Here is a 7,947-nt window from a genome sequence, read left to right as displayed (position 1 = left end):
GTATCATGTCATCTGCAAACAGTGACAGCTTTACTTCTTTTCCAATTCGAATTCCTTTTATTTCTTTTTCTTCTCTGATTGCTGTGGCTAAAACTTCCAAAACTATGTTGAATAATAGTGGTGAGAGTGGGCAACCTTGTCTTGTTCCTGATCTTAGTGGAAATGGTTTCAGTTTTTCACCATTGAGGACGATGTTGGCTGTGGGTTTGTCATAAGTGGCCTTTATTATGTTGAGGAAAGTTCCCTCTGTGCCTACTTTCTGGAGGGTTTTTATCATAAATCGGTGTTGAATTTTGTCAAAAGCTTTCTCTGAATCTATTGAGATGATCATATGGTTTTTATTCTTCAATTTGTTAATATGGTGTATCACATTGATTGATTTGCGTATATTGAAGAATCCTTGCATTCCTGGGATAAACCCCACTTGATCATGGTGTATGATCCTTTTAATGTGCTGTTGGACTCTGTTTGTTAGTATTCTGTTGAGGATTTTACCATCTATGTTCATCAGTGATATTGGCCTGTAGTTTTCTTTCTTTGTGACATCTTTGTCTGGTTTTGGTCTCAGGGTGATGGTGGCCTTGTAGAATGAGTTTGGGAGTGTTCCTCCCTCTGCTCTATTTTGGAAGAGTTTAAGAAGGATAGGTGTTAGCTCTTCTCTAAATGTTTGATAGAATTCGCCTGTGAAGCCATCTGGTCCTGGGCTTTTGTTTGTTGGAAGATTTTTAATCACAGTTTCAATTTCAGTGCTTGTGATTGGTCTGTTCATATTTTCTATTTCTTGCTGGTTCAGTCTCAGAAGGTTGTGCATTTCTAAGAATTTGTCCATTTCTTCCAGGTTGTCCATTTTAATGGCATAGAGTTGCTTGTAGTAATCTCTCATGATCCTTTGTATTTCTGCAGTGTTGGTTGTTACTTCTCCTTTTTCATTTCTAATTCTATTGACTTGAGTCTTCTGCCTTTTTTTCTTGATGAGTCTGCCTAATGGTTTATCAATTTTATTTATCTTCTCAAAGAACCAGCTTTTACTTTTATTGTTCTTTGCTATCATTTCCTTCATTTCTTTTTCATTTATTTCTGATCTGATCTTTATGATTACTTTCCTTCTGCTAACTTTGGGGGTTTTTGCTCTTCTTTCTCTAACTGCTTTAGGTGTAAGGTTAGGCTGTTTATTTGAGATGTTTCTTAAGTTAGGATTGTATTGCTATAAACTTCCTTCTTAGAACTGCTTTTGCTGCATCCCATAGGTTTTGGGTGTTTGTGTTTTCATTGTCATTTGTTTCTAGGTATTTTTTGATTTCCTCTTTGATTTATTCAGTGATCTCTTGGTTATTAAGCAGTGTACTGTTTAGCCTCCATGTGTTTGTATTTTTTACAGATTTTTTTCCTGTAATTGATATCTAGTCTCATAGTGTTGTGATCAGAAAAGATACTTCATACAATTTCAATTTTCTTAAATTACCAAGGCTTGATTTGTGACCCAAGGTATTATCTATCCTGGAGAATGTTCCATGAGCACTTGAGAAGAATGTGTATTCTGTTGTTTTTGGATGGAATGTCCTATAAATATCAATTAAGTCCATCTTGTTTAATGTATCATTTAAAGCTTGTGTTTCCTTATTTATTTTCAGTTTGGATGATCTGTCCATTGGTGAAAGTGGGGTGTTAAAGTCCCCTACTATGATTGTGCTGCTGTCGATTTCCCCTTTTATGGCTGTTAGCATTTGCTTTATGTATTGAGGTGCTCCTATGTTGGGTGCATAAATATTTACAATTGTTATATCTTCTTCTTGGATTGATCCCTTGATCATTATGTAGTGTCCTTCCTTGTCTCTTGTAATAGTCTTTATTTTAAAGTCTATTTTGTCTGATATGAGAATTGCTACTCCAGCTTTCTTCTGATTTCCATTTGCATGGAATATCTTTTTCCATCCCCTCACTTTCAGTCTGTATGTGTCCCTAGGGCTGAAGTGGGTCTCTTGTAGACAGCATATATACGGGTCTTGTTTTTGTATCCATTCAGCCAGTCTATGTCTTTTGGTTGGAGCATTTAATCCATTTACATTTAAGGTAATTATCGATATGTATGTTCCTATGACCATTTTCTTAATTGTTTTGGGTTTGTTATTGTAGGTCTTTTCCTTCTCTTGTGTTTCCTGCCTAGAGAACTTCCTTTAGCATTTGTTGTAGAGCTGGTTTGGTGGTGCTGAATTCTGTTAGCTTTTGCTTGTCTGTAAAGGTTTTAATTTCTCCATCAAATCTGAATGAGATCCTTGCTGGGTAGAGTAATCTTGGTTGTAGGGTTTTCTCGTTCATCACTTTAAATATGTCCTGCCACTCCTTTCTGGCTTGCAGAGTTTCTGCTGAAAGATCAGCTGTTAACCTGATGGGGATTCCCTAGTGTGTTATTTGTTGTTTTTCCCTTGCTGCTTTTAATATTTTTTCTTTGTATTTAATTTTTGATAGTTTGATTAATATGTGTCTTGGCGTGTTTCTCCTTAGGTTTACCCTGTATGGGACTCTCTGTGCTTCCTGGACTTGAGTAACTATTTCCTTTCCCATATTAGGGAAGTTTTCAACTATAATCTCTTCAAATATTTTCTCAGTCCCTTTTGTTTTCTCTTATTCTTCTGGGACCCGTATAATTCGAATGTTGGTGTGTTTAATGTTGTCCCAGAGGTTTCTGAGACTGTCCTCAATTCTTTTCATTCTTTTTTCTTTATTCTGCTCTGCAGTAGTTATTTCCACTATTTTATCTTCCAGGTCACTTATCCATTCTTCTGCCTCAGTTACTCTGCTATTGATTCCTTCTAGAGAATTTTTTATTTCATTTATTGTGTTGTTCATCACTGTTTGTTTGCTCTTTAGTTCTTCTAGATCCTTGTTAAACGTTTCTTGTATTTTCTCTATTCTATTTCCAAGATTTTGGATCATCCTTACTATCATTATTCTGAATTCTTTTTCAGGTAGACTATTTCCTCTTCATTTGTTAAGTCTGGTGGGTTTTTGCCTTGCTCCTTCATCTGCTGTGTGTTTTTCTGTCTTCTCATTTTGCTTAACTTACTGTGTTTGGGGTCTCCTTTTCGCAGGCTGCAGGTTCGTAGTTTCCATTGTTTTTGGTATCTGTCCCCAGTGGCTAAGGTTGGTTCAGTGGGTTGTTTAGGCTTCCTGGTGGAGGGAACCGTGCCTGTGTTCTGGTGGATGAGGCTGGATCTTGTCTTTCTGGTGGGCAAGTCCACGTCTTGTGGTGTGTTTTGGGGTGTCTGTGGCCTTATTATGATTTTAGGCAGCCTCTGTGCTAATGGATGGGGCTGTGTTCCTGTCTTGCTAGTTGTATGGCATAGGGTGTCCAGCACTGTAGCTTGCTGGTTGTTGAGTGAAGCTGGGTCTTGGCGTTGAGATGGAGATCTCTGGGAGATTTTCGCCGTTTGATATTACGTGGAGCTGGGAGGTCTCTTGTGGACCAGTGTCCTGAAGTTGGCTCTCCCACCTCAGAGGTACGGCCCTGATGTGTGGCTGGAGCACCAAGAGCCTTTAATCCACCCAGCTCAGAATAAAAGGGAGAAAAAATAGAAAGAAAGAAAGACAATAAAATAAAATAAAATAAAGTTAAATAAAATAAAATAAAGCTGTTAAAATAAAAAATAATTATTAAGAAAGAAAAAATTTTTAAGTAAAAAAAAAAAACGGACAGAACCCTAGGACAAATGGTAAAAGCAAAGCTGTACAGACAAAATCACACACAGAAGCATACACATACACACTCACAAAAAGAGAAAAAGGGAAAAATATATATATATCTTTGCTCCCAAAGTCCACCTCCTCAATTTGGGATGATTCGTTGTCTATTCAGGTATTCCACAGGTGCAGGGTACATCAAGTTGATTGTGGAGATTTAACCGCTGCTTCTGAGCCTGCTGGGAGAAATTTCCCTTTCTCTTCTTTGTTCGCACAGCTCCCGGGGTTAAGCTTTGGATTTGGACCCGCCTCTGCGTGTAGATCGCCTGAGGGCGTCTGTTCTTCGCTCAGACAGGATGGGGTTAAAGGAGCAGCTGCTTCGGGGGCTCTGGCTTACTCAGGCGGGGGGGAGGGGAGGGGAGGGAAGGGTACGGATGCGGGGCGAGCCTGCGGCGGCAGAGGCCGGCATGACGTTGCAGCAGCCTGAGGCGCGCCGTGCGTTCTCCCGGGGAAGTTGTCCCCGGATCACGGGAGCCTGGCAGTGGCGGGCTGCACAGGCTCCCGGGAGGGGCGGTGCGGAGAGTGACCTGTGCTCGCACACAGGCTTCTTGGTGGTGGCAGCAGCAGCCTTAGCGTCTCATGCCCGTCTCTGGGATACGCGCTGATAGCCGTGGCTCGCGGTCCTTTAAGCGGCGCTCTGAATCCCCTCTCCTCGCGCACCAGGAAACAAAGAGGCAAGAAAAAGTCTCTTGCCTCTTCGGCAGCTCCAGACCTTTTCCTGGACTCCCTCCCGGCTAGTCGTGGCGCACTAACCTCTTCAGGCTGTGTTCACGCCGCCAACCCCAGTCCTCTCCCTGGGATCCGACTTCCGAAGCCCGAGCCTCAGCTCCCAGCCCCCGCCCGCCCTGGCGGGTGAGCAGACAAGCCTCTTGGGCTGGTGAGTGCTGCTCGGCACCGATCCTCTGTGTGGGAATCTCTCTGCTCTGCCCTCCGCACCCCTGTTGCTGCGCTCTCCTCCGTGGCTTCGAAGCTTCCCCTCTGCCACCCGCAGTCTCCACCCGCGAAGGGGCTTCCTAGTGTGTGGAAACCTTTCCTCCTTCACAGCTCCCTCCCACTGGTGCAGGTCCCGTCCCTATTCTTTGTCTCTGTTTTTCCTTTTTTCTTTTGCCCTACCCAGGTAGGTGGGGAGTTTCTTGCCTTTTGGGAGGTCTGAGGTCTTCTGCCAGCGTTCAGTAGGTGTTCTGTAGGAGCAGTTCCACGTGTAGATGTATTTCTGGTGTATTTGTGGGGCGGAAGGCAATCTCCGCGTCTTACTCTTCCGCCATCTTGAAGCTCCTCCTATTTACATAGTTTTAAAGTATCTTTCCACAAATTACTTAATTACAAACAGGAAAATGAGAACTTACAGTGGAGAAGCCTGGAAGACACCACCTCAATCAAGGGATGAATGTTACCAGCACCGATAATGGGAAAAAGCAACATCATGTCCCTTCCAATACAACGTTCGGAAAAGGACACAGCATCACTTCTGTGATATTCAAGCTAAAAATGCGTGATCTGAATCCTGTCCTGAGGAAACACTATCCAAACCCAAATTGATGGGTAATTACAAAATAACTGACCTGTACTCTTCAAAAATGTCAGGGCCATGGAAGACAAAAGCTGCGGAAATATTCCACATTAAAGAAGACTGGAGAGACATGACAACTAAATGCAATGTGTGAACCTGGATCAGATCCTGGACCAGGAAAAAAATAGCTATAAAGACAATTGGCAAAATTTGAATTTGGACTGTGGATTGGATGATAGCATTTGGTCCATGTTAAATTTCCCAATTTTGATAATTTTACTGTAGTACAAATGACAAATTACAAAATGCCCTCATTTAAAAAAAATACACACTGACATATTTAGGGGTAAAGGGATTATAATTAATGCCTACTTACCCTCAAATAGTTCAGATATGTTTGTATTTCGAAAAAGAGAGCAGTGATCATGTAAATGGGGCAAAAAGCTAACTCTTGGTGAATCTAGATGAAGGATATATGGGAGTCCTTTGTACTACTGCAATTTTCTGAACATTTAAAATTATATCAAAATTAAGAGTGTCAAAAAAATTTTTTTTCACCAGTGGAATATTTTCTTAAATGAAATCCAATCTGGAAAATCAATGTGTTCAACATACAAACTCAAAGTTATTCTGAATGAAATGGGGATGTTGGATCCAGAGATCTGCACTCAGACCCCCTCCTACCCTCCACAGATTTTCCACCTGAAGTCAAGACCACAGAAGCTTGGCTGTTCACTGCCAGTCCCTCTGCACCAAAGCACTGGATGTGCCGAAGGTGGCACCTCTGGCCTCATCCCTGTGTGGATCCTCTTTCCTGAGCACCTCTGCTCTCCAACTACCTCTGACCTACGCTCTCCATACTTATCTGGCCTTTTCCTAATATTTATGCAAATATGTCAATTGCCGAGAATTCTCAGTCTCTGTGTCTACAGTTGCCTACTGTCCATGATGCTCAGAAATCTTCTTTCCCCACCGCACAGATCTTCACAGCTGCTGTTTCCATGTCTGCTTCCAGCTGCAGCAGACCATGCCTATAACAAGGAGGAACTTCCTGAGGAAGGGAATGCCCTATGCTGACCCCCTCCAGCTCTCCTTGCCCCTGGAAAATACTTCTGACTGCTGCAGTGGAACTCTTTGGCATCAGGCAAGGAAAAGATACTTGCATTCTTTTCCTATGGCTGCTGTAACAAATTACCACAAAGGTTGTGGCTTAGAACAACACAAACTTATTATTTTACAGTTCTGGTAGTCAGAAGTCTGAAATCAGTTTCACTAAAGTCAAGGTACTAGCAGTGCTGGTTCCTTCTGGAAGCTGTGAGAGGAGAATCCATTTCCTTGTCTTTTCAGCTGCAAGTGCCTGCCTGAATTCCTTGGCTTGTGGCTCCTTCCTCCATTTTCAAAGGGCATCACTTCAGTCTCTGTTTCCATCACCACCTTGCCTTCTCTTCTTTCTAATCTCACTCTGCCTCTCTCCTATAAAGCCACCTGTGGCTACATTTAGGGCCCATCCAGAGAATCCAGGATACTCTCCCCTTCACAAGAGCCTTCACTTAATCACATTTCTAAGGTCACTTTTGCCCCGTAAAGTAACACTCACAGGTTCTGAGGATTGGGATGTGGATATCTTCAAGGACCAGCCTACCACAGATACCTAGATTGATTACTACTGTCCAACAGCCTTTCCCTGTTACTCAAACGCCCCCAGTCTTTTTTCTTCCAGTTTTATTGAGATATAATTGACACACAGCACTGCTCAAGTTGTACAACATGATGATTTGACTTACATTATGAGACGAGGACCACAATAAGTGTAGTGAACATCCGTTATCTCATATAGATACAACATTAAAGAATTCGAAAAATATGTATTTTTTCTTTGTGATGCGAACTCTTAGGATTTACTCTCTTAACAACTTTCCAATATAATGTACAGCAGTGTCAATTATATCTATCATGTGTGCATTATACCCCTAGGACCTATTTATCTTATAGGAAGTTTGTACCCTTTGACTATCTTCATCCAATTCCCCCTTCTCCCACTCCCCCAAATATTCCCAGCCTTTAGGGTTATTTGCTGTCTTTCACTTAATTGTTTCCCCCAAGTCCGCTGATTCAAGTTCGAAACTGCCGGTTTGCAAGAGTCCGCCTTACTTTTACTGCTCTGTTATGCCCCCTACCTGTAGATGAAGTTACAGAGCTTGTGTCTGCCCAGCTCTTCCTACCCCACCCTTTATCAACTGAATTGATAAATTGCCTTGGTCTTGTATAGCACTAGCCAGGGATGGAAGCCCCTGAAAGCAACAGAAAAGGGGTTGAGCAAGAAGATCCTCTGCTAATTTTCCAAGGCTATGGCTGGGGTGGGCTGAGGTCTCCCCAGGAGCTCTCGTCAACAACAATCACACACATAAATCAAAAAGGAACTGAGCAACTGTGCTCCTTGAGAATGAAAGAGAAAAAAGAACATTGGTTCATGTTTGGGCTGATTCTAAATTATATGGGAATGAAAGCCTTTGGGGTGATGAATTTCCCTTTAATGCTGTCACATCTGTAGTCCTGGAGGTTTAACCTCTGATTTTTGGCTGTAAAACCAACATTATTTCTGCAAACTTGATACCAGATGCTGCCAGGGAGATGTAGCTGAAGTGATAAAAATCTATTTAACAGATTTAGTGAAGCAAATACAAACTAATTAACGATTT

The sequence above is a fragment of the Balaenoptera ricei genome, chromosome 8 (assembly GCF_028023285.1).
Source record: "Balaenoptera ricei isolate mBalRic1 chromosome 8, mBalRic1.hap2, whole genome shotgun sequence".
Classification (NCBI taxonomy): Eukaryota; Metazoa; Chordata; class Mammalia; order Artiodactyla; family Balaenopteridae; genus Balaenoptera; species Balaenoptera ricei.
Note: the sequence above shows the minus strand (reverse complement) of the source record.